Source organism: Rhinoderma darwinii, unplaced genomic scaffold (assembly GCF_050947455.1).
Source record: "Rhinoderma darwinii isolate aRhiDar2 unplaced genomic scaffold, aRhiDar2.hap1 Scaffold_434, whole genome shotgun sequence".
NCBI classification, from domain to species: Eukaryota; Metazoa; Chordata; class Amphibia; order Anura; family Rhinodermatidae; genus Rhinoderma; species Rhinoderma darwinii.
The window spans coordinates 13,184-34,692 of NW_027463841.1; the positions used below are offsets into that span (position 1 = coordinate 13,184).

At 41.7% G+C, this 21,509-nt stretch overlaps 57 pseudogenes; all 57 read right to left on the reverse strand.

Moving 5' to 3' along the window:
* Window positions 1-36: 36 nt before the first annotated feature.
* LOC142713161 (5S ribosomal RNA) lies at window positions 37-155 on the reverse strand (annotated as a pseudogene).
* A 67-nt stretch (window positions 156-222) lies between these two features.
* LOC142713629 (5S ribosomal RNA) lies at window positions 223-341 on the reverse strand (annotated as a pseudogene).
* A 67-nt stretch (window positions 342-408) lies between these two features.
* LOC142713303 (5S ribosomal RNA) lies at window positions 409-527 on the reverse strand (annotated as a pseudogene).
* Window positions 528-594: 67 nt separating this feature from the next.
* Window positions 595-713, reverse strand: LOC142713493 (5S ribosomal RNA; annotated as a pseudogene).
* A 67-nt stretch (window positions 714-780) lies between these two features.
* On the reverse strand, window positions 781-899 carry LOC142713583 (5S ribosomal RNA; annotated as a pseudogene).
* Window positions 900-966: 67 nt separating this feature from the next.
* Window positions 967-1,085, reverse strand: LOC142713440 (5S ribosomal RNA; annotated as a pseudogene).
* A 67-nt stretch (window positions 1,086-1,152) lies between these two features.
* Window positions 1,153-1,271, reverse strand: LOC142713528 (5S ribosomal RNA; annotated as a pseudogene).
* Window positions 1,272-1,338: 67 nt separating this feature from the next.
* LOC142713573 (5S ribosomal RNA) lies at window positions 1,339-1,457 on the reverse strand (annotated as a pseudogene).
* Window positions 1,458-1,524: 67 nt separating this feature from the next.
* LOC142713510 (5S ribosomal RNA) lies at window positions 1,525-1,643 on the reverse strand (annotated as a pseudogene).
* A 67-nt stretch (window positions 1,644-1,710) lies between these two features.
* On the reverse strand, window positions 1,711-1,829 carry LOC142713561 (5S ribosomal RNA; annotated as a pseudogene).
* A 253-nt stretch (window positions 1,830-2,082) lies between these two features.
* LOC142713611 (5S ribosomal RNA) lies at window positions 2,083-2,201 on the reverse strand (annotated as a pseudogene).
* Window positions 2,202-2,268: 67 nt separating this feature from the next.
* On the reverse strand, window positions 2,269-2,387 carry LOC142713327 (5S ribosomal RNA; annotated as a pseudogene).
* Window positions 2,388-2,826: 439 nt separating this feature from the next.
* LOC142713308 (5S ribosomal RNA) lies at window positions 2,827-2,945 on the reverse strand (annotated as a pseudogene).
* A 67-nt stretch (window positions 2,946-3,012) lies between these two features.
* On the reverse strand, window positions 3,013-3,131 carry LOC142713410 (5S ribosomal RNA; annotated as a pseudogene).
* A 67-nt stretch (window positions 3,132-3,198) lies between these two features.
* Window positions 3,199-3,317, reverse strand: LOC142713595 (5S ribosomal RNA; annotated as a pseudogene).
* A 252-nt stretch (window positions 3,318-3,569) lies between these two features.
* LOC142713615 (5S ribosomal RNA) lies at window positions 3,570-3,688 on the reverse strand (annotated as a pseudogene).
* Window positions 3,689-3,755: 67 nt separating this feature from the next.
* LOC142713349 (5S ribosomal RNA) lies at window positions 3,756-3,874 on the reverse strand (annotated as a pseudogene).
* A 67-nt stretch (window positions 3,875-3,941) lies between these two features.
* On the reverse strand, window positions 3,942-4,060 carry LOC142713534 (5S ribosomal RNA; annotated as a pseudogene).
* A 67-nt stretch (window positions 4,061-4,127) lies between these two features.
* Window positions 4,128-4,246, reverse strand: LOC142713608 (5S ribosomal RNA; annotated as a pseudogene).
* Window positions 4,247-4,499: 253 nt separating this feature from the next.
* On the reverse strand, window positions 4,500-4,618 carry LOC142713304 (5S ribosomal RNA; annotated as a pseudogene).
* Window positions 4,619-4,685: 67 nt separating this feature from the next.
* On the reverse strand, window positions 4,686-4,804 carry LOC142713183 (5S ribosomal RNA; annotated as a pseudogene).
* A 67-nt stretch (window positions 4,805-4,871) lies between these two features.
* LOC142713620 (5S ribosomal RNA) lies at window positions 4,872-4,990 on the reverse strand (annotated as a pseudogene).
* A 253-nt stretch (window positions 4,991-5,243) lies between these two features.
* LOC142713670 (5S ribosomal RNA) lies at window positions 5,244-5,362 on the reverse strand (annotated as a pseudogene).
* Window positions 5,363-5,429: 67 nt separating this feature from the next.
* LOC142713037 (5S ribosomal RNA) lies at window positions 5,430-5,548 on the reverse strand (annotated as a pseudogene).
* A 67-nt stretch (window positions 5,549-5,615) lies between these two features.
* Window positions 5,616-5,734, reverse strand: LOC142713163 (5S ribosomal RNA; annotated as a pseudogene).
* Window positions 5,735-5,801: 67 nt separating this feature from the next.
* On the reverse strand, window positions 5,802-5,920 carry LOC142713632 (5S ribosomal RNA; annotated as a pseudogene).
* Window positions 5,921-6,174: 254 nt separating this feature from the next.
* LOC142713202 (5S ribosomal RNA) lies at window positions 6,175-6,291 on the reverse strand (annotated as a pseudogene).
* A 69-nt stretch (window positions 6,292-6,360) lies between these two features.
* Window positions 6,361-6,477, reverse strand: LOC142713100 (5S ribosomal RNA; annotated as a pseudogene).
* Window positions 6,478-6,546: 69 nt separating this feature from the next.
* Window positions 6,547-6,663, reverse strand: LOC142713071 (5S ribosomal RNA; annotated as a pseudogene).
* A 441-nt stretch (window positions 6,664-7,104) lies between these two features.
* LOC142713103 (5S ribosomal RNA) lies at window positions 7,105-7,221 on the reverse strand (annotated as a pseudogene).
* Window positions 7,222-7,475: 254 nt separating this feature from the next.
* On the reverse strand, window positions 7,476-7,594 carry LOC142713514 (5S ribosomal RNA; annotated as a pseudogene).
* Window positions 7,595-8,034: 440 nt separating this feature from the next.
* On the reverse strand, window positions 8,035-8,151 carry LOC142713197 (5S ribosomal RNA; annotated as a pseudogene).
* A 440-nt stretch (window positions 8,152-8,591) lies between these two features.
* Window positions 8,592-8,710, reverse strand: LOC142713600 (5S ribosomal RNA; annotated as a pseudogene).
* A 68-nt stretch (window positions 8,711-8,778) lies between these two features.
* LOC142713050 (5S ribosomal RNA) lies at window positions 8,779-8,895 on the reverse strand (annotated as a pseudogene).
* A 257-nt stretch (window positions 8,896-9,152) lies between these two features.
* On the reverse strand, window positions 9,153-9,269 carry LOC142713105 (5S ribosomal RNA; annotated as a pseudogene).
* A 627-nt stretch (window positions 9,270-9,896) lies between these two features.
* LOC142713155 (5S ribosomal RNA) lies at window positions 9,897-10,013 on the reverse strand (annotated as a pseudogene).
* Window positions 10,014-10,082: 69 nt separating this feature from the next.
* LOC142713137 (5S ribosomal RNA) lies at window positions 10,083-10,199 on the reverse strand (annotated as a pseudogene).
* Window positions 10,200-10,268: 69 nt separating this feature from the next.
* Window positions 10,269-10,386, reverse strand: LOC142713721 (5S ribosomal RNA; annotated as a pseudogene).
* Window positions 10,387-11,197: 811 nt separating this feature from the next.
* On the reverse strand, window positions 11,198-11,316 carry LOC142713601 (5S ribosomal RNA; annotated as a pseudogene).
* A 68-nt stretch (window positions 11,317-11,384) lies between these two features.
* LOC142713052 (5S ribosomal RNA) lies at window positions 11,385-11,501 on the reverse strand (annotated as a pseudogene).
* Window positions 11,502-11,758: 257 nt separating this feature from the next.
* Window positions 11,759-11,875, reverse strand: LOC142713108 (5S ribosomal RNA; annotated as a pseudogene).
* Window positions 11,876-12,502: 627 nt separating this feature from the next.
* Window positions 12,503-12,619, reverse strand: LOC142713156 (5S ribosomal RNA; annotated as a pseudogene).
* Window positions 12,620-12,688: 69 nt separating this feature from the next.
* Window positions 12,689-12,805, reverse strand: LOC142713138 (5S ribosomal RNA; annotated as a pseudogene).
* Window positions 12,806-12,874: 69 nt separating this feature from the next.
* LOC142713722 (5S ribosomal RNA) lies at window positions 12,875-12,992 on the reverse strand (annotated as a pseudogene).
* A 998-nt stretch (window positions 12,993-13,990) lies between these two features.
* LOC142713109 (5S ribosomal RNA) lies at window positions 13,991-14,107 on the reverse strand (annotated as a pseudogene).
* A 255-nt stretch (window positions 14,108-14,362) lies between these two features.
* On the reverse strand, window positions 14,363-14,479 carry LOC142713204 (5S ribosomal RNA; annotated as a pseudogene).
* Window positions 14,480-15,106: 627 nt separating this feature from the next.
* LOC142713723 (5S ribosomal RNA) lies at window positions 15,107-15,224 on the reverse strand (annotated as a pseudogene).
* Window positions 15,225-15,478: 254 nt separating this feature from the next.
* Window positions 15,479-15,595, reverse strand: LOC142713005 (5S ribosomal RNA; annotated as a pseudogene).
* A 255-nt stretch (window positions 15,596-15,850) lies between these two features.
* LOC142713205 (5S ribosomal RNA) lies at window positions 15,851-15,967 on the reverse strand (annotated as a pseudogene).
* Window positions 15,968-16,036: 69 nt separating this feature from the next.
* Window positions 16,037-16,153, reverse strand: LOC142713101 (5S ribosomal RNA; annotated as a pseudogene).
* A 69-nt stretch (window positions 16,154-16,222) lies between these two features.
* Window positions 16,223-16,339, reverse strand: LOC142713072 (5S ribosomal RNA; annotated as a pseudogene).
* A 441-nt stretch (window positions 16,340-16,780) lies between these two features.
* On the reverse strand, window positions 16,781-16,897 carry LOC142713110 (5S ribosomal RNA; annotated as a pseudogene).
* An 813-nt stretch (window positions 16,898-17,710) lies between these two features.
* On the reverse strand, window positions 17,711-17,827 carry LOC142713198 (5S ribosomal RNA; annotated as a pseudogene).
* A 627-nt stretch (window positions 17,828-18,454) lies between these two features.
* On the reverse strand, window positions 18,455-18,571 carry LOC142713053 (5S ribosomal RNA; annotated as a pseudogene).
* A 257-nt stretch (window positions 18,572-18,828) lies between these two features.
* LOC142713111 (5S ribosomal RNA) lies at window positions 18,829-18,945 on the reverse strand (annotated as a pseudogene).
* An 813-nt stretch (window positions 18,946-19,758) lies between these two features.
* On the reverse strand, window positions 19,759-19,875 carry LOC142713112 (5S ribosomal RNA; annotated as a pseudogene).
* A 1,186-nt stretch (window positions 19,876-21,061) lies between these two features.
* On the reverse strand, window positions 21,062-21,177 carry LOC142713074 (5S ribosomal RNA; annotated as a pseudogene).
* Between the last annotated feature and the right edge of the window lie 332 nt (window positions 21,178-21,509).

The following is a 21,509-nucleotide window of genomic DNA, read 5'->3' on the forward strand; positions in this document are numbered from 1 at the left end:
TCCATTGTGAAACAAAATCTAAACGACATAATAAAAATTCAACCGCACAACGGATTCCGAGACAGTCTCCCACACTGGTACTAGCGAGGCCTTAAGCTGTGTAACTTCTGCGTTCTGACGAGAGCAGGCACATTCAGCTTAGAATGGCCATTGACGTTAAATGCTTTAATCCATAGTCCTTTTTAATCGATTGTGAAACAAAATCTAAACGACATAATAAAAAGGCAACCGCACCACTGATTCCCAGACAGTCTCCCACACTGGTACTAGCGAGGCCTTAAGCTGTGTAACTTCTGCGATCTGACGAGAGCAGGCACATTCAGCTTAGAATAGCAATTGACATTAAATGCTTTAATCCATAGTCCTTTTTAATCGATTGTGAAACAAAATCTAAACGACATAATAAAAAGTCAACCGCACCACGGATTCCCAGACAGTCTCCCACACTGGTACTAGCGAGGCCTTAAGCTGTGTAACTTCTGCGATCTGACGAGAGCAGGCACATTCAGCTTAGAATGGCCATTAACGTTAAATGTTTTAATCCATAGTCCTATTTAATCTATTGTGAAACAAAATCTAAACGACATAATAAAAAGTCAACCGCACCACGGATTCCAAGACAGTCTCCCACACTGGTACTAGCGAGGCCTTAAGCTGTGTAACTTCTGCGATCTGATGAGAGCAGGTACATTCAGCTTAGAATGCCCATTGACATTAAATGCTTTAATCCATAGTCCTTTTTAATCGATTGTGAAACAAAATCTAAACGACATAATAAAAAGTCAACCGCACCACGGATTCCCAGACAGTCTCCCACACTGGTACTAGCGAGGCCTTAAGCTGTGTAACTTCTGCGATCTGACGAGAGCAGGCACATTCAGCTTAGAATGGCCATTGACATTCAATGCTTTAATCCATAGTCCTTTTTAATCGATTGTGAAACAAAATCTAAACGACATAATAAAAATTCAACCGCACCACGGATTCCCAGACAGTCTCCCACACTGGTACTAGCGAGGCCTTAAGCTGTGTAACTTCTGCGATCTGACGAGAGCAGGCACATTCAGCTTAGAATGGCCATTGACGTTAAATGCTTTAATCCATAGTCCTATTTAATCTATTGTGAAACAAAATCTAAACGACATAATAAAAAGTCAACCGCACCACGGATTCCCAGACAGTCTCACACACTGGTACTAGCGAGGCCTTAAGCTGTGTAACTTCTGCGATCTGATGAGAGCAGGCACATTCAGCTTAGAATGGCCATTGACATTAAATGCTTTAATCCATAGTCCTTTTTAATCGATTGTGAAACAAAATCTAAACGACATAATAAAAATTCAACCGCACCACGGATTCCCAGACAGTCTCCCACACTGGTACTAGCGAGGCCTTAAGCTGTGTAACTTCTGCGATCTGACGAGAGCAGGCACATTCAGCTTAGAATGGCCATTAACGTTAAATGTTTTAATCCATAGTCCTATTTAATCTATTGTGAAACAAAATCTAAACGACATAATAAAAAGTCAACCGCACCACGGATTCCCAGACAGTCTCCCACACTGGTACTAGCGAGGCCTTAAGCTTTGTAACTTCTGCGATCTGACGAGAGCAGGCACATTCAGCTTAGAATGGCCATTGACATTAAATGTTTTAATCCATAGTCCTTTTTAATCGATTGTGAAACAAAATCTAAACGACATAATAAAAAGTCAACCGCACCACGGATTCACAGACAGTCTCCCACACGGGTACTAGCGAGGCCTTAAGCTGTGTAACTTCTGCGATCTGACGAGAGCAGGCACATTCAGCTTAGAATGGCCATTGACGTTAAATGCTTTAATCCATAGTCCTATTTAATCTATTGTGAAACAAAATCTAAACGACATAATAAAAAGTCAACCGCACCACGGATTCCCAGACAGTCTCCCACACTGGTACTAGCGAGGCGTTAAGCTGTGTAACTTTTGCGCTCTAACGAGAGAAGGCACATTCAGCTTAGAATGGCCATTGACTTTAAATGCTTTAATCCATAGTCCTTTTTAATCGATTGTGAAACAAAATCTAAACGACATAATAAAAAGTCAACCGCACCACGGATTCCCAGACAGTCTCCCACACTGGTACTAGCGAGGCATTAAGCTGTGTAACTTCTGCGATCTGACGAGAGCAGGCACATTCAGCTTAGAATGGCCATTGACATTAAATGCTTTAATCCATAGTCCTTTTTAATCGATTGTGAAACAAAATCTAAACGACATAATAAAAAGTCAATAGCACCACGGATTCCCAGACAGTCTCCCACACTGGTACTAGCGAGGCCTTAAGCTGTGTAACTTCTGGGATCTGACGAGAGCAGGGACATTCAGCTTAGAATGGCCATTGACATTAAATGCTTTAATCCATAGTCCTTTTTAATCGATTGTGAAACAAAATCTAAACGACATAATAAAAATTCAACCGCACAACGGATTCCGAGACAGTCTCCCACACTGGTACTAGCGAGGCCTTAAGCTGGGTAACTTCTGCGATCTGACGAGAGCAGGCACATTCAGCTTAGAACGGCCATTGACGTTAAATGATTTAATCCATAGTCCTATTTAATCTATTGTGAAACAGAATCTAAACGACATAATAAAAAGTCAACCGCACCACGGATTCCCAGACAGTCTCCCACACTGGTACTAGGGAGGCGTTAAGCTGTGTAACTTCTGCGATCTAACGAGAGCAGGCACATTCAGCTTAGAATGGCCATTAACATTAAATGCTTTAATCCATAGTCCTTTTTAATCGATTGTGAAACAAAATCTAAACGACATAATAAAAAGTCTACCGCACCACGGATTCCCAGACAGTCTCCCACACTGGTACTAGCGAGGCCTTAAGCTGTGTAACTTCTGCGATCTGACGAGAGCAGGCACATTCAGCTTAGAATGGCCATTGACATTAAAAGCCTTAATCCATAGTCCTATTTAATCTATTGTGAAACAAAATCTAAACGACATAATAAAAAGTCAACCGCACCACGGATTCCCAGACAGTCTCCCACACTGGTACTAGCGAGGCCTTAAGCTGTGTAACTTCTGCGTTCTGACGAGAGCAGGAACATTCAGCTTAGAATGGCCATTGACGTTAAATGCTTTAATCCATAGTCCTATTTAATCTATTGTGAAACAAAATCTAAACGACATAATAAAAAGTCAACCGCACCACGGATTCCCAGACAGTCTCCCACACTGGTACTAGCGAGGCCTTAAGCTGTGTAACTTCTGCGATCTGACGAGAGCAGGCACATTCAGCTTAGAATGGCCATTGACATGAAATGCTTTAATCCATAGTCCTTTTTAATCGATTGTGAAACAAAATCTAAACGACATAATAAAAAGGCAACCGCACCACTGATTCCCAGACAGACTCCCACACTGGTACTAGCGAGGATTAAGCTGTGTAACTTCTGCGATCTGACGAGAGCAGGCACATTCAGCTTAGAATGGCCATTGACATTAAATGTTTTAATCCATAGTCCTTTTTAATCGATTGTGAAACAAAATCTAAACGACATAATAAAAAGTCAACCGCACCACGGATTCCCAGACAGTCTCCCACACTGGTACTAGCGAGGCCTTAAGCTGTGTAACTTCTGCGATCTGACAAGAGCAGGCACATTCAGCTTAGAATGGCCATTAACATTAAATGTTTTAATCCATAGTCCTATTTAATCTATTGTGAAACAAAATCTAAACGACATAATAAAAAGTCAACCGCACCACGGATTCCCAGACAGTCTCCCACACTGGTACTAGCGAGGCCTTAAGCTGTGTAACTTCTGCGATCTGATGAGAGCAGGCACATTCAGCTTAGAATGGCCATTGACATTAAATGCTTTAATCCATAGTCCTTTTTAATCGATTGTGAAACAAAATCTAAACAACATAATAAAAATTCAACCGCACCACGGATTCCCAGACAGTCTCCCACACTGGTACTAGCGAGGCCTTAAGCTGTGTAACTACTGCGTTCTGACGAGAGCAGGCACATTCAGCTTAGAATGGCTATTGACGTTAAATGCTTTAATCCATAGTCCTATTTAATCTATTGTGAAACATAATCTAAACGACATAATAAAAAGTCAACCGCACCACGGATTCCCAGACAGTCTCCCACACTGGTACTAGCGAGGCCTTAAGCTGTGTAACTTCTGCGATCTGACGAGAGCAGGCACATTCAGCTTAGAATGGCCATTGACATTAAATGCTTTAATCCATAGTCCTTTTTAATCTATTGTGAAACAAAATCTAAACGACATAATAAAAAGTCAACCGCACCACGGATTCCCAGACAGTCTCCCACACTGGTACTAGCGAGGCGTTAAGCTGTGTAACTTCTGCGATCTAACGAGAGTAGGCACATTCGGCTTAGAATGGCCATTGACATTAAATGCTTTAATCCATAGTCCTTTTTAATCGATTGTGAAACAAAATCTAAATGACATAATAAAAAGTCAACCGCACCACGGATTCCCAGACAGTCTCCCACACTGGTACTAGCGAGGCCTTAAGCTGTGTAACTTCTGCGATCTGACGAGAGCAGGCACATTCAGCTTAGAATGGCCATTAACGTTAAATGTTTTAATCCATAGTCCTATTTAATCTATTGTGAAACAAAATCTAAACGACATAATAAAAAGTCAACCGCACCACGGATTCCCAGACAGTCTCCCACACTGGTACTAGCGAGCCCTTAAGCTTTGTAACTTCTGCGATCTGACGAGAGCAGGCACATTCAGCTTAGAATGGCCATTGACATTAAATGCTTTAATCCATAGTCCTTTTTAATCGATTGTGAAACAAAATCTAAACGACATAATAAAAAGTCAACCGCACCACGGATTCCCAGACAGTCTCCCACACTGGTACTAGCGAGGCCTTAAGCTGTGTAACTTCTGCGATCTGACGAGAGCAGGCACATTCAGCTTAGAATGGCCATTGACATTAAATGCTTTAATCCATAGTCCTATTTAATCTATTGTGAAACAAAATCTCAACGACATAATAAAAAGTCAACCGCACCACGGATTCCCAGACAGTCTCCCACACTGGTACTAGCGAGGCGTTAAGCTGTGTAACTTTTGCGCTCTAACGAGAGCAGGCACATTCAGCTTAGAATGGCCATTGACTTTAAATGCTTTAATCCATAGTCCTTTTTAATCGATTGTGAAACAAAATCTAAACGACATAATAAAAAGTCAACCGCACCACGGATTCCCAGACAGTCTCCCAAACTGGTACTAGCGAGGCATTAAGCTGTGTAACTTCTGCGATCTGACGAGAGCAGGCACATTCAGCTTAGAATGGCCATTGACTTTAAATGCTTTAATCCATAGTCCTTTTTAATCGATTGTGAAACAAAATCTAAACGACATAATAAAAAGTCAATAGCACCACGGATTCCCAGACAGTCTCCCACACTGGTACTAGCGAGGCCTTAAGCTGTGTAACTTCTGCGATCTGACGAGAGCAGGGACATTCAGCTTAGAATGGCCATTGACATTAAATGCTTTAATCCATAGTCCTTTTTAATCCATTGTGAAACAAAATCTAAACGACATAATAAAAATTCAACCGCACAACGGATTCCGAGACAGTCTCCCACACTGGTACTAGCGAGGCCTTAAGCTGTGTAACTTCTGCGTTCTGACGAGAGCAGGCACATTCAGCTTAGAATGGCCATTGACGTTAAATGCTTTAATCCATAGTCCTATTTAATCTATTGTGAAACAAAATCTAAACGACATAATAAAAAGTCAACCGCACCACGGATTCCCAGACAGTCTCCCACACTGGTACTAGCGAGGCCTTAAGCTGTGTAACTTCTGCGATCTGACGAGAGCAGGCACATTCAGCTTAGAATGGCCATTGACATGAAATGCTTTAATCCATAGTCCTTTTTAATCGATTGTGAAACAAAATCTAAACGACATAATAAAAAGGCAACCGCACCACTGATTCCCAGACAGTCTCCCACACTGGTACTAGCGAGGCCTTAACCTGTGTAACTTCTGCGATCTGACGAGAGCAGGCACATTCAGCTTAGAATAGCCATTGACATTAAATGCTTTAATCCATAGTCCTTTTTAATCGATTGTGAAACAAAATCTAAACGACATAATAAAAAGTCAACCGCACCACGGATTCCCAGACAGTCTCCCACACTGGTACTAGCGAGGCCTTAAGCTGTGTAACTTCTGCGATCTGACGAGAGCAGGCACATTCAGCTTAGAATGGCCATTAACGTTAAATGTTTTAATCCATAGTCCTATTTAATCTATTGTGAAACAAAATCTAAACGACATAATAAAAAGTCAACCGCACCACGGATTCCAAGACAGTCTCCCACACTGGTACTAGCGAGGCCTTAAGCTGTGTAACTTCTGCGATCTGATGAGAGCAGGTACATTCAGCTTAGAATGGCCATTGACATTAAATGCTTTAATCCATAGTCCTTTTTAATCGATTGTGAAACAAAATCTAAACGACATAATAAAAAGTCAACCGCACCACGGATTCCCAGACAGTCTCCCACACTAGTACTAGCGAGGCCTTAAGCTGTGTAACTTCTGCGATCTGACGAGAGCAGGCACATTCAGCTTAGAATGGCCATTGACATTAAAAGCCTTAATCCATAGTCCTATTTAATCTATTGTGAAACAAAATCTAAACAACATAATAAAAAGTCAACCGCACCACGGATTCCCAGACAGTCTCACACACTGGTACTAGCGAGGCCTTAAGCTGTGTAACTTCTGCGATCTGACGAGAGCAGGGACATTCAGCTTAGAATGGCCATTGACGTTAAATGCTTTAATCCATAGTCCTTTTTAATCTATTGTGAAACAAAATCTAAACGACATAATAAAAATTCAACCGCACAACGGATTCCGAGACAGTCTCCCACACTGGTACTAGCGAGGCCTTAAGCTGGGTAACTTCTGCGATCTGACGAGAGCAGGCACATTCAGCTTAGAATGGCCATTGACGTTAAATGATTTAATCCATAGTCCTATTTAATCTATTGTGAAACAAAATCTAAACGACGTAATAAAAAGTCAACCGCACCACGGATTCCCAGACAGTCTCCCACACTGGTACTAGCGAGGCCTTAAGCTGTGTAACTTCTGCGATCTGACGAGAGCAGGCACATTCAGCTTAGAATGGCCATTGACATTAAAAGCCTTAATCCATAGTCCTATTTAATCTATTGTGAAACAAAATCTAAACAACATAATAAAAAGTCAACCGCACCACGCATTCCCAGACAGTCTCCCACACGGGTACCAGCGAGGCCTTAAGCTGTGTAACTTCTGCGATCTGACGAGAGCAGGCACATTCAGCTTAGAATGGCCATTGACGTTAAATGATTTAATCCATAGTCCTATTTAATCTATTGTGAAACAAAATCTAAACGACATAATAAAAAGTCAACCTCACCACAGATTCCCAGACAGTCTCCCACACTGGTACTAGCGAGGCCTTAAGCTGTGTAACTTCTGCGTTCGGACGAGAGCAGGCACATTCAGCTTAGAATGGCCATTGACGTTAAATGCTTTAATCCATAGTCCTATTTAATCTATTGTGAAACAAAATCTAAACAACATAATAAAAAGTCAACCGCACCACGGATTCCCAAACAGTCTCCCACACTGGTAATAGCGAGGCCTTAAGCTGTGTAACTTCTGCGATCTGACGAGAGCAGGCACATTCAGCTTAGAATGGCCATTGACGTTAAATGATTTAATCCATAGTCCTATTTAATCTATTGTGAAACAAAATCTAAACGACATAATAAAAAGTCAACCGTACCACGGATTCCCAGACAGTCTCCCACACTGGTACTAAGGAGGCGTTAAGCTGTGTAACTTCTGCGTTCTGACGAGAGCAGGCACATTCAGCTTAGAATGGCCATTGACGTTAAATGCTTTAATCCATAGTCCTATTTAATCTATTGTGAAACAAAATCTAAACGACATAATAAAAAGTCAACCGCACCACGGATTCCCAGACAGTCTCCCACACTCGTACTAGCGAGGCCTTAAGCTGTGTAACTTCTGCGATCTGACGAGAGCAGGTACATTCAGCTTAGAATGGCCATTGACATTAAAAGCCTTAATCCATAGTCCTATTTAATCTATTGTGAAACAAAATCTAAACAACATAATAAAAAGTCAACCGCACCACGGATTCACAGACAGTCTCCCACACTGGTACTAGCGAGGCCTTAAGCTGTGTAACTTATGCGATCTGACGAGAGCAGGGACATTCAGCTTAGAATGGCCATAGACATTAAATGCTTTAATCCATAGTCCTTTTTAATCGATTGTGAAACAAAATCTAAACGACATAATAAAAATTCAACCGCACCACGGATTCCCAGACAGTCTCCCACACTGGTACTAGCGAGGCCTTAAGATGTGTAACTTCTGCGATCTGACGAGAGCAGGCACATTCAGCTTAGAATGGCCATTGACGTTAAATGCTTTAATCCATAGTCCTATTTAATCTATTGTGAAACAAAATCTAAACGACATAATAAAAAGTCAACAACACCACGGATTCCCAGACAGTCTCCCACACTGGTACTAGCGAGGCGTTAAGCTGTGTAACTTCTGCGATCTAACGAGAGCAGGCACATTCAGCTTAGAATGGCCATTGACATTAAATGCTTTAATCCATAGTCCTTTTTAATCGATTGTGAAACAAAATCTAAACGACATAATAAAAAGTCAACCGCACCACGGATTCCCAGACAGTCTCCCACACTGGTACTAACGAGGCCTTAAGCTGTGTAACTTCTGCGATCTGACGAGAGCAGGCACATTCAGCTTAGAATGGCCATTGACGTTAAATGTTTTAATCCATAGTCCTATTTAATCTATTGTGAAACAAAATCTAAACGACATAATAAAAAGTCAACCGCACCACGGATTCCCAGACAGTCACCCACACTGGTACTAGCGAGGCGTTAAGCTATGTGTAACTTCTGCGATCTAACAAGAGCAGGCACATTCAGCTTAGAATGGCCATTGACATTAAATGCTTTAATCCATAGTCCTTTTTAATCGATTGTGAAACATAATCTAACCGACATAATAAAAAGTCAACCGCACCACGGATTCCCAGACAGTCTCCCACACTGGTACTAGCGAGGCCTTAAGCTGTGTAACTTCTGCGATCTGACGAGAGCAGGCACATTCAGCTTAGAATGGCCATTGACATTAAAAGCTTTAATCCATAGTCCTATTTAATCTATTGTGAAACAAAATCTAAACAACATAATAAAAAGTCAACCGCACCACGCATTCCCAGACAGTCTCCCACACTGGTACCAGCGAGGCCTTAAGCTGTGTAACTTCTGCGATCTGACGAGAGCAGGGACATTCAGCTTAGAATGGCCATTGACATTAAAGGCTTTAATCCATAGTCCTTTTTAATCGATTGTGAAACAAAATCTAAACGACATAATAAAATCTCTACCGCACCACAGATTCCCAGACAGTCTCCCACACTGGTACTAGCGAGGCCTTAAGCTGTGTAACTTCTGCGTTCGGACGAGAGCAGGCACATTCAGCTTAGAATGGCCATTGACGTTAAATGCTTTAATCCATAGTCATATTTAATCTATTGTGAAACAAAATCTAAACAACATAATAAAAAGTCAACCGCACCACGGATTCCCAGACAGTCTACCACACTGGTACTAGCGAGGCGTTAAGCTGTGTAACTTCTGCGCTCTAACGAGAGCAGGCACATTCAGCTTAGAATGGCCATTGACTTTATATGCTTTAACCCATAGTCCTTTTTAATCGATTGTGAAACAAAATCTAAACGACATAATAAAAAGTCAACCACACCACGGATTCCCAGACAGTCTCCCACACTGGTACTAGCGAGGCCTTAAGCTGTGTAACTTCTGCGTTCTGACGAGAGCAGGCACATTCAGCTTAGAATGGCCATTGACGTTAAATGCTTTAATCCATAGTCCTTTTTAATCGATTGTGAAACAAAATCTAAACGACATAATAAAAAGTCAACCGCACCACGGGTTCCCAGACAGTCTCCCACACTGGTACTAGCGAGGCCTTAAGCTGTGTAATTTCTGCGATCTGACGAGAGCAGGCACATTCAGCTTAGAATGGCCATTGACATTAAATGCTTTAATCAATAGTCCTTTTTAATCGATTGTGAAACAAAATCTAAACGACATAATAAAAAGTCAATAGCACCACGGATTCCCAGACAGTCTCCCACACTGGTACTAGCGAGGCCTTAAGCTGTGTAACTTCTGCGATCTGACGAGAGCAGGGACATTCAGCTTAGAATGGCCATTGACATTAAATGCTTTAATCCATAGTCCTTTTTAATCGATTGTGAAACAAAATCTAAACGACATAATAAAAATTCAACCGCACAACGGATTCCGAGACAGTCTCCCACACTGGTACTAGCGAGGCCTTAAGCTGGGTAACTTCTGCGATCTGACGAGAGCAGGCACATTCAGCTTAGAATGGCCATTGACGTTAAATGATTTAATCCATAGTCCTATTTAATCTATTGTGAAACAAAATCTAAACGACATAATAAAAAGTCAACCGCACCACGGATTCTCAGACAGTCTCCCACACTGGTACTAGCGAGGCCTTAAGCTGTGTAACTTCTGCGATCTGACGAGAGCAGGCACATTCAGCTTAGAATGGCCATTGACATTAAAAGCCTTAATCCATAGTCCTATTTAATCTATTGTGAAACAAAATCTAAACAACATAATAAAAAGTCAACCGCACCACGCATTCCCAGACAGTCTCCCACACGGGTACCAGCGAGGCCTTAAGCTGTGTAACTTCTGCGATCTGACGAGAGCAGGCACATTCAGCTTAGAATGGCCATTGACGTTAAATGATTTAATCCATAGTCCTATTTAATCTATTGTGAAACAAAATCTAAACGACATAATAAAAAGTTAACCGCACCACGGATTCCCAGACAGTCTCCCACACTGGCACTAGCGAGGCGTTAAGCTGGGTAACTTCTGCGATCTGACGAGAGCAGGCACATTCAGCTTAGAATGGCCATTGACGTTAAATGATTTAATCCATAGTCCTATTTAATCTATTGTGAAACAAAATCTAAACGACATAATAAAAAGTCAACAACACCACGGATTCCCAGACAGTCTCCCACACTGGTACTAGCGAGGCGTTAAGCTGTGTAACTTCTGCGATCTAACGAGAGCAGGCACATTCAGCTTAGAATGGCCATTGACATTAAATGCTTTAATCCATAGTCCTTTTTAATCGATTGTGAAACAAAATCTAAACGACATAATAAAAAGTCAACCGCACCACGGATTCCCAGACAGTCTCCCACACTGGTACTAACGAGGCCTTAAGCTGTGTAACTTCTGCGATCTGACGAGAGCAGGCACATTCAGCTTAGAATGGCCATTGACGTTAAATGTTTTAATCCATAGTCCTATTTAATCTATTGTGAAACAAAATCTAAACGACATAATAAAAAGTCAACCGCACCACGGATTCCCAGACAGTCACCCACACTGGTACTAGCGAGGCGTTAAGCTATGTGTAACTTCTGCGATCTAACAAGAGCAGGCACATTCAGCTTAGAATGGCCATTGACATTAAATGCTTTAATCCATAGTCCTTTTTAATCGATTGTGAAACATAATCTAACCGACATAATAAAAAGTCAACCGCACCACGGATTCCCAGACAGTCTCCCACACTGGTACTAGCGAGGCCTTAAGCTGTGTAACTTCTGCGATCTGACGAGAGCAGGCACATTCAGCTTAGAATGGCCATTGACATTAAAAGCTTTAATCCATAGTCCTATTTAATCTATTGTGAAACAAAATCTAAACAACATAATAAAAAGTCAACCGCACCACGCATTCCCAGACAGTCTCCCACACTGGTACCAGCGAGGCCTTAAGCTGTGTAACTTCTGCGATCTGACGAGAGCAGGGACATTCAGCTTAGAATGGCCATTGACATTAAAGGCTTTAATCCATAGTCCTTTTTAATCGATTGTGAAACAAAATCTAAACGACATAATAAAATCTCTACCGCACCACAGATTCCCAGACAGTCTCCCACACTGGTACTAGCGAGGCCTTAAGCTGTGTAACTTCTGCGTTCGGACGAGAGCAGGCACATTCAGCTTAGAATGGCCATTGACGTTAAATGCTTTAATCCATAGTCATATTTAATCTATTGTGAAACAAAATCTAAACAACATAATAAAAAGTCAACCGCACCACGGATTCCCAGACAGTCTACCACACTGGTACTAGCGAGGCGTTAAGCTGTGTAACTTCTGCGCTCTAACGAGAGCAGGCACATTCAGCTTAGAATGGCCATTGACTTTATATGCTTTAACCCATAGTCCTTTTTAATCGATTGTGAAACAAAATCTAAACGACATAATAAAAAGTCAACCACACCACGGATTCCCAGACAGTCTCCCACACTGGTACTAGCGAGGCCTTAAGCTGTGTAACTTCTGCGTTCTGACGAGAGCAGGCACATTCAGCTTAGAATGGCCATTGACGTTAAATGCTTTAATCCATAGTCCTTTTTAATCGATTGTGAAACAAAATCTAAACGACATAATAAAAAGTCAACCGCACCACGGGTTCCCAGACAGTCTCCCACACTGGTACTAGCGAGGCCTTAAGCTGTGTAATTTCTGCGATCTGACGAGAGCAGGCACATTCAGCTTAGAATGGCCATTGACATTAAATGCTTTAATCAATAGTCCTTTTTAATCGATTGTGAAACAAAATCTAAACGACATAATAAAAAGTCAATAGCACCACGGATTCCCAGACAGTCTCCCACACTGGTACTAGCGAGGCCTTAAGCTGTGTAACTTCTGCGATCTGACGAGAGCAGGGACATTCAGCTTAGAATGGCCATTGACATTAAATGCTTTAATCCATAGTCCTTTTTAATCGATTGTGAAACAAAATCTAAACGACATAATAAAAATTCAACCGCACAACGGATTCCGAGACAGTCTCCCACACTGGTACTAGCGAGGCCTTAAGCTGGGTAACTTCTGCGATCTGACGAGAGCAGGCACATTCAGCTTAGAATGGCCATTGACGTTAAATGATTTAATCCATAGTCCTATTTAATCTATTGTGAAACAAAATCTAAACGACATAATAAAAAGTCAACCGCACCACGGATTCTCAGACAGTCTCCCACACTGGTACTAGCGAGGCCTTAAGCTGTGTAACTTCTGTGATCTGACGAGAGCAGGCACATTCAGCTTAGAATGGCCATTGACATTAAAAGCCTTAATCCATAGTCCTATTTAATCTATTGTGAAACAAAATCTAAACAACATAATAAAAAGTCAACCGCACCACGCATTCCCAGACAGTCTCCCACACGGGTACCAGCGAGGCCTTAAGCTGTGTAACTTCTGCGATCTGACGAGAGCAGGCACATTCAGCTTAGAATGGCCATTGACGTTAAATGATTTAATCCATAGTCCTATTTAATCTATTGTGAAACAAAATCTAAACGACATAATAAAAAGTTAACCGCACCACGGATTCCCAGACAGTCTCCCACACTGGCACTAGCGAGGCGTTAAGCTGGGTAACTTCTGCGATCTGACGAGAGCAGGCACATTCAGCTTAGAATGGCCATTGACGTTAAATGATTTAATCCATAGTCCTATTTAATCTATTGTGAAACAAAATCTAAACGACATAATAAAAAGTCAACCGTACCATGGATTCCCAGACAGTCTCCCACACTTTTACTAGCGAGGCGTTAAGCTGTGTAACTTCTGCGATCTAACGAGGGCAGGCACATTCAGCTTAGAATGGCCATTGACATTAAATGCTTTAATCCATAGTCCTTTTTAATCGATTGTGAAACAAAATCTAAACGACATAATAAAAAGTCAACCGCACCACGGATTCCCAGACAGTCTCCCACACTGGTACTAGCGAGGCCTTAAGCTGTGTAACTTCTGCGATCTGACGAGAGCAGGCACATTCAGCTTAGAATGGCCATTGACGTTAAATGCTTTAATCCATAGTCCTATTTAATCTATTGTGAAACAAAATCTAAACGACATAATAAAAAGTCAACCGCACCACGGATTCCCAGACAGTCTCCCACACTGGTACTAGCGAGGCGTTAAGCTGTGTAACTTCTGCGATCTAACGAGAGTAGGCACATTCGGCTTAGAATGGCCATTGACATTAAATGCTTTAATCCATAGTCCTTTTTAATCGATTGTGAAACAAAATCTAAATGACATAATAAAAAGTCAACCGCACCACGGATTCCCAGACAGTCTCCCACACTGGTACTAGCGAGGCCTTAAGCTGTGTAACTTCTGCGATCTGACGAGAGCAGGCACATTCAGCTTAGAATGGCCATTAACGTTAAATGTTTTAATCCATAGTCCTATTTAATCTATTGTGAAACAAAATCTAAACGACATAATAAAAAGTCAACCGCACCACGGATTCCCAGACAGTCTCCCACACTGGTACTAGCGAGGCCTTAAGCTTTGTAACTTCTGCGATCTGACGAGAGCAGGCACATTCAGCTTAGAATGGCCATTGACATTAAATGCTTTAATCCATAGTCCTATTTAATCTATTGTGAAACAAAATCTAAACGACATAATAAAAAGTCAACCGCACCACGGATTCCCAGACAGTCTCCCACACTGGTACTAGCGAGGCGTTAAGCTGTGTAACTTTTGCGCTCTAACGAGAGCAGGCACATTCAGCTTAGAATGGCCATTGACTTTAAATGCTTTAATCCATAGTCCTTTTTAATCGATTGTGAAACAAAATCTAAACGACATAATAAAAAGTCAACCGCACCACGGATTCCCAGACAGTCTCCCAAACTGGTACTAGCGAGGCATTAAGCTGTGTAACTTCTGCGATCTGACGAGAGCAGGCACATTCAGCTTAGAATGGCCATTGACTTTAAATGCTTTAATCCATAGTCCTTTTTAATCGATTGTGAAACAAAATCTAAACGACATAATAAAAAGTCAATAGCACCACGGATTCCCAGACAGTCTCCCACACTGGTACTAGCGAGGCCTTAAGCTGTGTAACTTCTGCGATCTGACGAGAGCAGGGACATTCAGCTTAGAATGGCCATTGACATTAAATGCTTTAATCCATAGTCCTTTTTAATCCATTGTGAAACAAAATCTAAACGACATAATAAAAATTCAACCGCACAACGGATTCCGAGACAGTCTCCCACACTGGTACTAGCGAGGCCTTAAGCTGTGTAACTTCTGCGTTCTGACGAGAGCAGGCACATTCAGCTTAGAATGGCCATTGACGTTAAATGCTTTAATCCATAGTCCTATTTAATCTATTGTGAAACAAAATCTAAACGACATAATAAAAAGTCAACCGCACCACGGATTCCCAGACAGTCTCCCACACTGGTACTAGCGAGGCCTTAAGCTGTGTAACTTCTGCGATCTGACGAGAGCAGGCACATTCAGCTTAGAATGGCCGTTGACATGAAATGCTTTAATCCATAGTCCTTTTTAATCGATTGTGAAACAAAATCTAAACGACATAATAAAAAGGCAACCGCACCACTGATTCCCAGACAGTCTCCCACACTGGTACTAGCGAGGCCTTAACCTGTGTAACTTCTGCGATCTGACGAGAGCAGGCACATTCAGCTTAGAATAGCCATTGACATTAAATGCTTTAATCCATAGTCCTTTTTAATCGATTGTGAAACAAAATCTAAACGACATAATAAAAAGTCAACCGCACCACGGATTCCCAGACAGTCTCCCACACTGGTACTAGCGAGGCCTTAAGCTGTGTAACTTCTGCGATCTGACGAGAGCAGGCACATTCAGCTTAGAATGGCCATTAACGTTAAATGTTTTAATCCATAGTCCTATTTAATCTATTGTGAAACAAAATCTAAACGACATAATAAAAAGTCAACCGCACCACGGATTCCAAGACAGTCTCCCACACTGGTACTAGCGAGGCCTTAAGCTGTGTAACTTCTGCGATCTGATGAGAGCAGGTACATTCAGCTTAGAATGGCCATTGACATTAAATGCTTTAATCCATAGTCCTTTTTAATCGATTGTGAAACAAAATCTAAACGACATAATAAAAAGTCAACCGCACCACGGATTCCCAGACAGTCTCCCACACTAGTACTAGCGAGGCCTTAAGCTGTGTAACTTCTGCGATCTGACGAGAGCAGGCACATTCAGCTTAGAATGGCCATTGACATTAAAAGCCTTAATCCATAGTCCTATTTAATCTATTGTGAAACAAAATCTAAACAACATAATAAAAAGTCAACCGCACCACGGATTCCCAGACAGTCTCACACACTGGTACTAGCGAGGCCTTAAGCTGTGTAACTTCTGCGATCTGACGAGAGCAGGGACATTCAGCTTAGAATGGCCATTGACGTTAAATGCTTTAATCCATAGTCCTTTTTAATCTATTGTGAAACAAAATCTAAACGACATAATAAAAATTCAACCGCACAACGGATTCCGAGACAGTCTCCCACACTGGTACTAGCGAGGCCTTAAGCTGGGTAACTTCTGCGATCTGACGAGAGCAGGCACATTCAGCTTAGAATGGCCATTGACGTTAAATGATTTAATCCATAGTCCTATTTAATCTATTGTGAAACAAAATCTAAACGACGTAATAAAAAGTCAACCGCACCACGGATTCCCAGACAGTCTCCCACACTGGTACTAGCGAGGCCTTAAGCTGTGTAACTTCTGCGATCTGACGAGAGCAGGCACATTCAGCTTAGAATGGCCATTGACATTAAAAGCCTTAATCCATAGTCCTATTTAATCTATTGTGAAACAAAATCTAAACAACATAATAAAAAGTCAACCGCACCACGCATTCCCAGACAGTCTCCCACACGGGTACCAGCGAGGCCTTAAGCTGTGTAACTTCTGCGATCTGACGAGAGCAGGCACATTCAGCTTAGAATGGCCATTGACGTTAAATGATTTAATCCATAGTCCTATTTAATCTATTGTGAAACAAAATCTAAACGACATAATAAAAAGTCAACCTCACCACAGATTCCCAGACAGTCTCCCACACTGGTACTAGCGAGGCCTTAAGCTGTGTAACTTCTGCGTTCGGACGAGAGCAGGCACATTCAGCTTAGAATGGCCATTGACGTTAAATGCTTTAATCCATAGTCCTATTTAATCTATTGTGAAACAAAATCTAAACAACATAATAAAAAGTCAACCGCACCACGGATTCCCAAACAGTCTCCCACACTGGTAATAGCGAGGCCTTAAGCTGTGTAACTTCTGCGATCTGACGAGAGCAGGCACATTCAGCTTAGAATGGCCATTGACGTTAAATGATTTAATCCATAGTCCTATTTAATCTATTGTGAAACAAAATCTAAACGACATAATAAAAAGTCAACCGTACCACGGATTCCCAGACAGTCTCCCACACTGGTACTAAGGAGGCGTTAAGCTGTGTAACTTCTGCGTTCTGACGAGAGCAGGCACATTCAGCTTAGAATGGCCATTGACGTTAAATGCTTTAATCCATAGTCCTATTTAATCTATTGTGAAACAAAATCTAAACGACATAATAAAAAGTCAACCGCACCACGGATTCCCAGACAGTCTCCCACACTCGTACTAGCGAGGCCTTAAGCTGTGTAACTTCTGCGATCTGACGAGAGCAGGTACATTCAGCTTAGAATGGCCATTGACATTAAAAGCCTTAATCCATAGTCCTATTTAATCTATTGTGAAACAAAATCTAAACAACATAATAAAAAGTCAACCGCACCACGGATTCACAGACAGTCTCCCACACTGGTACTAGCGAGGCCTTAAGCTGTGTAACTTCTGCGATCTGACGAGAGCAGGGACATTCAGCTTAGAATGGCCATAGACATTAAATGCTTTAATCCATAGTCCTTTTTAATCGATTGTGAAACAAAATCTAAACGACATAATAAAAATTCAACCGCACCACGGATTCCCAGACAGTCTCCCACAATGGTACTAGCGAGGCCTTAAGATGTGTAACTTCTGCGATCTGACGAGAGCAGGCACATTCAGCTTAGAATGGCCATTGACGTTAAATGCTTTAATCCATAGTCCTATTTAATCTATTGTGAAACAAAATCTAAACGACATAATAAAAAGTCAACAACACCACGGATTCCCAGACAGTCTCCCACACTGGTACTAGCGAGGCGTTAAGCTGTGTAACTTCTGCGATCTAACGAGAGCAGGCACATTCAGCTTAGAATGGCCATTGACATTAAATGCTTTAATCCATAGTCCTTTTTAATCGATTGTGAAACAAAATCTAAACGACATAATAAAAAGTCAACCGCACCACGGATTCCCAGACAGTCTCCCACACTGGTACTAACGAGGCCTTAAGCTGTGTAACTTCTGCGATCTGACGAGAGCAGGCACATTCAGCTTAGAATGGCCATTGACGTTAAATGTTTTAATCCATAGTCCTATTTAATCTATTGTGAAACAAAATCTAAACGACATAATAAAAAGTCAACCGCACCACGGATTCCCAGACAGTCACCCACACTGGTACTAGCGAGGCGTTAAGCTATGTGTAACTTCTGCGATCTAACAAGAGCAGGCACATTCAGCTTAGAATGGCCATTGACATTAAATGCTTTAATCCATAGTCCTTTTTAATCGATTGTGAAACATAATCTAACCGACATAATAAAAAGTCAACCGCACCACGGATTCCCAGACAGTCTCCCACACTGGTACTAGCGAGGCCTTAAGCTGTGTAACTTCTGCGATCTGACGAGAGCAGGCACATTCAGCTTAGAATGGCCATTGACGTTAAATGATTTAATCCATAGTCCTATTTAATCTATTGTGAAACAAAATCTAAACGACATAATAAAAAGTTAACCGCACCACGGATTCCCAGACAGTCTCCCACACTGGCACTAGCGAGGCGTTAAGCTGGGTAACTTCTGCGATCTGACGAGAGCAGGCACATTCAGCTTAGAATGGCCATTGACGTTAAATGATTTAATCCATAGTCCTATTTAATCTATTGTGAAACAAAATCTAAACGACATAATAAAAAGTCAACCGTACCACGGATTCCCAGACAGTCTCCCACACTGGTACTAAGGAGGCGTTAAGCTGTGTAACTTCTGCGTTCTGACGAGAGCAGGCACATTCAGCTTAGAATGGCCATTGACGTTAAATGCTTTAATCCATAGTCCTATTTAATCTATTGTGAAACAAAATCTAAACGACATAATAAAAAGTCAACCGCACCACGGATTCCCAGACAGTCTCCCACACTGGTACTAGCGAGGCCTTAAGTTGTGTAACTTCTGCGATCTGACGAGAGCAGGCACATTCAGCTTAGAATGGCCATTGACGTTAAATGATTTAATCCATAGTCCTATTTAATCTATTGTGAAACAAAATCTAAATGACATAATAAAAATTCAACCGCACCATGGATTCCCAGACAGTCTCCCACACTTTTACTAGCGAGGCGTTAAGCTGTGTAACTTCTGCGATCTAACGAGGGCAGGCACATTCAGCTTAGAATGGCCATTGACATTAAATGCTTTAATCCATAGTCCTTTTTAATCGATTGTGAAACAAAATCTAAACGACATAATAAAAAGTCAACCGCACCACGGATTCCCAGACAGTCTCCCACACTGGTACTAGCGAGGCCTTAAGCTGTGTAACTTCTGCGATCTGACGAGAGCAGGCACATTCAGCTTAGAATGGCCATTGACGTTAAATGCTTTAATCCATAGTCCTATTTAATCTATTGTGAAACAAAATCTAAACGACATAATAAAAAGTCAACCGCACCACGGATTCCCAGACAGTCTCCCACACTGGTACTAGCGAGGCGTTAAGCTGTGTAACTTCTGCGATCTAACGAGAGTAGGCACATTCGGCTTAGAATGGCCATTGACATTAAATGCTTTAATCCATAGTCCTTTTTAATCGATTGTGAAACAAAATCTAAATGACATAATAAAAAGTCAACCGCACCACGGATTCCCAGACAGTCTCCCACACTGGTACTAGCGAGGCCTTAAGCTGTGTAACTTCTGCGATCTGACGAGAGCAGGCACATTCAGCTTAGAATGGCCATTAACGTTAAATGTTTTAATCCATAGTCCTATTTAATCTATTGTGAAACAAAATCTAAACGACATAATAAAAAGTCAACCGCACCACGGATTCCCAGACAGTCTCCCACACTGGTACTAGCGAGGCCTTAAGCTTTGTAACTTCTGCGATCTGACGAGAGCAGGCACATTCAGCTTAGAATGGCCATTGACATTAAATGCTTTAATCCATAGTCCTTTTTAATCGATTGTGAAACAAAATCTAAACGACATAATAAAAAGTCAACCGCACCACGGATTCCCAGACAGTCTCCCACACTGGTACTAGCGAGGCCTTAAGCTGTGTAACTTCTGCGATCTGACGAGAGCAGGCACATTCAGCTTAGAATGGCCATTGACATTAAATGCTTTAATCCATAGTCCTATTTAATCTATTGTGAAACAAAATCTAAACGACATAATAAAAAGTCAACCGCACCACGGATTCCCAGACAGTCTCCCACACTGGTACTAGCGAGGCGTTAAGCTGTGTAACTTTTGCGCTCTAACGAGAGCAGGCACATTCAGCTTAGAATGGCCATTGACTTTAAATGCTTTAATCCATAGTCCTTTTTAATCGATTGTGAAACAAAATCTAAACGACATAATAAAAAGTCAACCGCACCACGGATTCCCAGACAGTCTCCCAAACTGGTACTAGCGAGGCATTAAGCTGTGTAACTTCTGCGATCTGACGAGAGCAGGCACATTCAGCTTAGAATGGCCATTGACTTTAAATGCTTTAATCCATAGTCCTTTTTAATCGATTGTGAAACAAAATCTAAACGACATAATAAAAAGTCAATAGCACCACGGATTCCCAGACAGTCTCCCACACTGGTACTAGCGAGGCCTTAAGCTGTGTAACTTCTGCGATCTGACGAGAGCAGGGACATTCAGCTTAGAATGGCCATTGACATTAAATGCTTTAATCCATAGTCCTTTTTAATCCATTGTGAAACAAAATCTAAACGACATAATAAAAATTCAACCGCACAACGGATTCCGAGACAGTCTCCCACACTGGTACTAGCGAGGCCTTAAGCTGTGTAACTTCTGCGTTCTGACGAGAGCAGGCACATTCAGCTTAGAATGGCCATTGACGTTAAATGCTTTAATCCATAGTCCTATTTAATCTATTGTGAAACAAAATCTAAACGACATAATAAAAAGTCAACCGCACCACGGATTCCCAGACAGTCTCCCACACTGGTACTAGCGAGGCCTTAAGCTGTGTAACTTCTGCGAT